Below are 6,252 nucleotides of genomic sequence, written 5' to 3' on the forward strand. Positions count from 1 at the left end.
TATTTATTTAACATCTTTATTGGAGTGTAATTGCTTTACAACGGTGTGTTAGTTGCTGCTGTATAACAGAGTGAATCAGCTATATATACACATATATCCCCATATCCCCTCCCTCTTGCGTCTCCCTCCCACCCTCCCTATCCCACCCTCCAGGTGGTCACAGAGCACCGAGCTGATCTCCCTGCGCTATGCGGCTGCTTCCCACTAGCTAGCTATTTCACATTTGCTAGTGTATACATGTCCATGCCACGCTCTCACTTCGTCCCAGCTTACCCTTCCCCCTCCCTGGGTCCTCAAGTCCATTCTCTACATCTGCACCTTTATTCCTGCCCTGCCCCTAGGTTCTTCAGAACCTTTTTTTTCCTTAGATTCCATATGTATGTGTTAGCATACGGTATTTGTTTTTCTCTTTCTGACTTACTTCACTCTGTATGACAGACTCTAGGTCCATCCACCTCACTACAAATAACTCAATTTCATTTTCTTTCTATGGCTGAGTAATATTCCACTGTATATATGTGCCACATCTTCTGTCAATGGACACTTAGGGTGCTTCCACGTCCTGGCTATTGTAAACAGAGCTGCAATGAACATTGTGGTACGTGACTCTTTTTGAATTATGGTTTTCTCAGGGTATATGTGGTGCCTTTTTTTTTTTTTTTTTTTCCGTACGCGGGCCTCTCACTGTTGTGGCCTCTCCCGTTGCGGAGCACAGGCTCCGGACACGCAGGCTCAGCGGCCATGGCTCACGGGCCCAGCCTCTCCGTGGCATGTGGGATCTTCCCGGACCGGGGCACGAACCCGTGTCCCCTGCATCGGCAGTTGGACTCTCAGTCACTGCGCCACCAGGGAAGCCCTGTGGCGCCTATTTTTAGCTCTGGCCCAACTTCTGGGTGAACAGGAGGTGCAGGCAGAGGAGGGGAGGGAGAGTGATTCCAAATTTCAGACACATCCCGTGTGTAGCGTGCTGTGCCATGCAGCAGGGACGCGATGCTTCCGAGGGAAGCGTGTTCTCAGGACAGCCTGGGGTCAGGAGCCTGGCTCCCGACATGGGTCCACGACACGGGGGGTCCACGACATGGGTCTTTATCTACTGTGACCAAATCTTCCCATGTAGTGAATTAATGATGTGCAGAAGCTTAAAGCTATTTATTTATTTAAATATTTTTTGATGTGGACCATTTTTAAAGTCTTTATTGAATTTGTTACAACATTGCTTCTGTTTTATGTTCTGTTTTTTTGGCCCCGAGGCATGTGGGATCTCAGTTCCCCAGCCAGGGATTGAACCCGCACCCCCTGCATTGGAAGGTGAAGTCTTAACCACTGGACTGCCAGGGAAGTCCCAGCTTTTTATTATTTTTATTAATTTATTATTTTCGTTGTTCTTGTTGGTGGTGGTGGCGATGATGGGTGGTGGGGTGATGGTTTAAAGCTTTTAAAAAACTATCTTCAGAAAATAATCTGAAGTCGAATGGAGAATATGTTTGATTTCAGTATTCAAAACGCATAAACCAAAAGTCTCTGGCAATCGAGGAGTGTGTTGCTAGCACCCCTTCTAGCCTGCGTCAGGCTGATGGGGGAACTTGGGGTATGGGGGAAGGGCAGCCCCTCTGCCAGGTATGGCCATGCTGAGGAACCCACGTGGGTTCATGGAAGGGAACAGCCTTTCAGCCACAATCATCTCTCTCCTCACTCCCCACTTAGCTTGCTCACCAAGACCCTGATCTCCAACCGGTATCCCTCCAACCGTAACAGTCGAGGGGGAACATGGCAGCAGAGGACACGCTGGACCCATGGAGGGGGCCGGGCTCTGCCCTGCCCTAGCCTGGGGGAACCGCCCAGGGCATGCGTGCTGGGGCGGGGGCAGACCCCACCAGGCTCCACGTGCTCCTGACTCCACTTCGGTGCAGATTATGCCCAGTCATGAGCTTCCTGAACAAACCACTTTCAATTTGCGCCTGGTCCACGGCTCAGATGTAATCACATTTTTAATCTTTGAGCCTGTGAGCCCTCCCCCACTGCTTAAAAGCTATAATGGAGAAAAGAGAGCATGACACCGAGGTTAGTGAGTTGGGAAGAGACAGAACAGGTTTTACCAAGTGGATATCCCGAACCCAGACCACCGTCATTTCAATGGTGGGTCATCTTTATCTGTTAGAGATCTGAGTTCGTGTTTTGGCCACATTAAAGGGAGATCTGGGCGGGGATCCCTCCTACATAAAACCTGGGCTGGCGGCCCCCGAGCTGGAAGCGACAGCAGTTATGCGTAGTCACCACCGCTGGAGCAGATAAACTCTGCAGCAAGTCCAAGCTCCTCTTCGATGCCCAACAAACAATGGCAGGAATGACTCAGAATCAGGTGGGCAACTCTTGCTGATAAAGGTGTGGGCACGTTCCTGAGGGAAGGCCAGGCGCCAGCTGTGGCGCCTTTGTGTTAACCCTTTGCGGCTGCTTCCCAAAGCTGGCCTGTGTGGTCACTTCTGCAGGCAGGGCCTGCTGCCCTCGTCAGCTGCAAAGTGAGCACCTTCCCCCCCACCCACGGCGGGTGCTCTGAAATAAGTCCAGCAGCAACGGCCCTGCAGCTTGCCTCCCGCCTGCCTGTTCTCTCCGTTCTCCCAGCTCCCTGGGAAGCTGCTGGAAACCTTGTTTACGCATGGACATAGTTCTGCACCTGCAGCTAAAGCCTCGGCTCTAGTCTCCACAGCAAGGACGGGTCCCAAGGTGACGCTGAGGGACGAGGACGCGGCTGAGCTCCAGGAATTGGGTTCCTATCCTAGTTCAGGCACCAGCCAGTCCTGCGACTTGGGACAAGTCCCCTTCCTCTCTGGGTCTCAGGTTTTCCATCTGTATCATGACCTCTATGTCTCTCTCCAGCCCTGGGTGATGCCAGGATGTCAGGATTAAAGGGAGAGGTTACAAGGTGGGTAGAGGGGAGCGGGCTCTTCCTCCAGAGACTGCTTCTGAAAAGAACGAGACAGCCCTAGAAGGCTGACCCAATGGCATGAACTGGGGGCAGCCACGAGAAGTCACCACACTGTCATCCGAGGCATCAAAGTCTCCCTTCTGTGTAGCCTACAGGGCTCTGGAGCCTCTTCACCACCCCCAAGCTTCCACTCAGCTGGCTTTACCTTTTCAGTCACAAATGCCTTAATCAATAAGACCCACTGACTGCTAGTCTATGCGCCTGGAATTGTCTTCAGTGAATCCTGCGGGGCTCCTACCACTGCACCCAGATTTTGGAGGTGGTGGAGCGCAGGCACCTATGATTGGTGCTTGGATCTAAGGCGTGAGGCCCTGGAGATTCAGGCAGGGGGCTCTTGCCCAAGAGAGCTGTGTCTTACTGAGGTCAGCGGAGCGGCTGACAATCCAGTGGAGGGCTGGACGTCGGAGGACAGAGGTGAACGGGCTGAACCCAGGTGCCAGTGTCACTGCTCCGCCGCCATGGTCTGCAAGCCCTGGCCTTCTCCTCGGGGCTTCACGGCCAAGCGCAGTGCCACCTTTGCACCTGGTGGGCTAGTGGGGGGCCTCACCTCCCCCCTTTATCATTCCAACCTCTCAGAAAGAAATGTGTAACTAAAATTTTAAAAAACAAACATAAAAAGGCAAAGACCCCAACCCAACTGAAAATGAAATGGGGTTTTCAACATTTGGTTAAGGTGAGTAGGACACAGTCTAGGAAACTGCAGGGGATTTGTAAAGAGGTCTGGCTCAGGCAGGGACCCGGAGCCACCCACTGTGTGACTCTCCTCGTCTACAGACCCTTCCCCCATCCCGATAACAAGATGGTGGGCTGTCGAGGGGCGTGTTGGAAAACAAAACATAATTCCAATAAAACTGGGGCTTTCAGAGGCCCCAAAGTCCAGGACGCCTCCTCCCATATGCCACGACACCACCCGGGCTCTCTCTCTCCGGGCAGGAGGGGTCTCTCCCCAAACAGCCTCAGGCCCCTGGGCGACCAGCCAGAGTGAGTCTCCTCCGAGGCCGGCAGCCTCAGCCCCGTCTGCATGGAGATCCGCAACAGGGCTAAAAGGGAGCACGCCTGCACTGCTGGTGGGAACGTGAATTGGTGCAGCCACTATGGAGAACAGTATGGAGGTTCCTTAAAAAACTACAAATAGAACTACCAGATGGCCCAGCAATCCCACTACTAGGCATATACCCTGAGAAAACCATAATTCAAAAAGAGTCAGGTACCACAATGTTCATTGCAGCTCTATTTACAATAGCCCGGAGATGGAAACAACCTAAGTGCCCATCATCGGATGAATGGATAAAGAAGATGTGGCACATATATACAATGGAATATTACTCAACCATAAAAAGAAACGAAATTGAGCTATTTGTAATGAGGTGGATAGACCTAGAGTCTGTCATACAGAATCAAGTCAGAAAGAGAAAGACAAATACCGTATGCTAACACATATATATGGAGTTTAAAAAAAAAATGTCATGAAGAACCTAGGGGTAAGACAGGAATAAAGACACAAACCTACTGGAGAAAGGACTTGAGGATATGGGGAGGGGGAAGGGTGAGCTGTGACAAAGCGAGAGAGTGGCATGGACATATATACACTACCAAATGTAAGGTAGATAGCTAGTGGGAAGCAACCGCCTAGCACAGGGAGATCAGCTCGGTGCTTTGTGACCACCTAGAGGGGTGGGATAGGGAGGGTGGGAGGGAGGGAGACGCAAGAGGCAAGAGATATGGGAACATATGTATATGTATAACTGATTCACTTTGTTATAAAGCAGAAACTAACACACCATTGTAAAGCAATTATACCCCAATAAAGATGTTTAGGAAAAAACCAAAAAAAAAACCCCCAAAAAACCCCACTGTTTTGGGCTTCCCTGGTGGCGCAGTGGTTGAGAGTCTGCCTGCCGATGCAGGGGACACGGGTTCGTGCCCCAGTCCGGGAAGATCCCACATGCCGCGGAGCGGCTGGGCCCGTGAGCCATGGCCGCTGAGCCTGCGCGTCCGGAGCCTGTGCTCCGCAACGGGAGAGGCCACAACAGTGAGAGGCCCGCGTACCGCAAACAAAAAACCCCACTGTTTTGCTCCCTGAGGATCCAGACCAGCTTGCCAAGCTATCTGGGTGAAGCCTGGGTTTGGGGTTCGGTGGGTTGGACGCGTCCTCCTCATCGGCCGGGACCGAGGCCTGGGGGCCCCTGGGGGTGTTTTCACACCGGTGGGGCTGCACGCAGCACCGCGGACCCGCCCTGAACCTGCGGCCTCCATCCCGGGCGCCACCGGACCCCGCCGTTCCCCCTTCTCCCCGAACTCACCGACTCCTTTCCGGGTGCCTGTCGGCCCTGGCCCGGACCCCGGGGTTGTTCTCTGCGGTCCTGCTAGGGAGAGCAAGGCGACGGGCCGGGCGTCGGGTCGCGGTGCGTTGAGGCCAGGAGGGCAAATACAGGCCAGGCAGGGCGCAGGGCGCAGGGCGCACAGCCAGGAGGGAGGGGCGAGGTTCCGGAGGCGTCCGCCGGGTCACGAGGACCGCGCCGCGCCCAGCTCCGGGAGCGCCGGGCACCTCCGGGTGCCGGCGGGGCAGACACCCGGGGCGCCAGCGCGGGAGGCGCCAGTGCCGGGCAGAGCCCGTCGCTCCTCGCCCCCAGCCTACTTCGGGGAGGAAGGCGGGGAGGAAGGCAGGGAGCGGAGGGCTGAGCCCACACCTGGCGAGTCGGGAGACTGCCCGGTGATGCGGCCGCCGCCGTCCTGCCCTCGGCGCGAAGGGAGCCGCCGGCCTTTCTCGCCCTCGGAGCGCGCGGGACCTCGTGTAATTCCCATCCCAATTCTGCGCGATTTACTCCGGTTTTACAGATGGGGAAACTGAGGCCCAGGAAAGAGCGTTCCCCAAAGCCACAGACTAACTCGTGGGAACGCCTCACTCGTAAATGGGACTCTGGACCCCGTGTTTCCTGCGGCAGACGCGCGCCCCTCCACGTCTTCCCTCCTGCCTGGACGCGGCTGGACCCGGAAGCTCAAACGCCAGTAGCCCCGCCACGGGGAGGGCACCGAGACCTTGCGCGCCAAAAAAAGTCCCGCAAGTCACAGCCGCGGCTCGCGGCGGGGTCAGCATCCGCGCACAGACGGGGCGGGGCCGGCGGCGAGGATTCCCTGCGTAAGGACCGCCGAGTCCCCGTGCCGCCTTCTCACTTTCCGCGCCCGGACTCGCGCTCAGGGGCGCCTCAAACCCGGAGCGTGCGACGCACCACCGCCAGCTCCAGCCACCGTGCTGTGCCTGCTTGTCC

General features: G+C 55.4%; 1 protein-coding gene across 2 annotated transcripts in view; it reads right to left on the minus strand.

The window, feature by feature from the left end:
• The window catches only part of MLPH (melanophilin), a 43,855-nt gene extending 37,896 nt beyond the window's left edge, over positions 1 to 5,959 (minus strand). For both annotated transcript variants that reach the window (XM_082658760.1, XM_082658759.1), the window contains exon 1: positions 5,287 to 5,959. The gene's annotated coding sequence lies outside the window, so the exon portion shown is untranslated. The remainder of the gene's footprint in view (positions 1 to 5,286) is intronic.
• Positions 5,960 to 6,252: the final 293 nt, after the last annotated feature.

This window comes from Grampus griseus, assembly GCF_964374135.1.
Source record: "Grampus griseus genome assembly, chromosome: 7".
Lineage (NCBI taxonomy): Eukaryota > Metazoa > Chordata > Mammalia > Artiodactyla > Delphinidae > Grampus > Grampus griseus.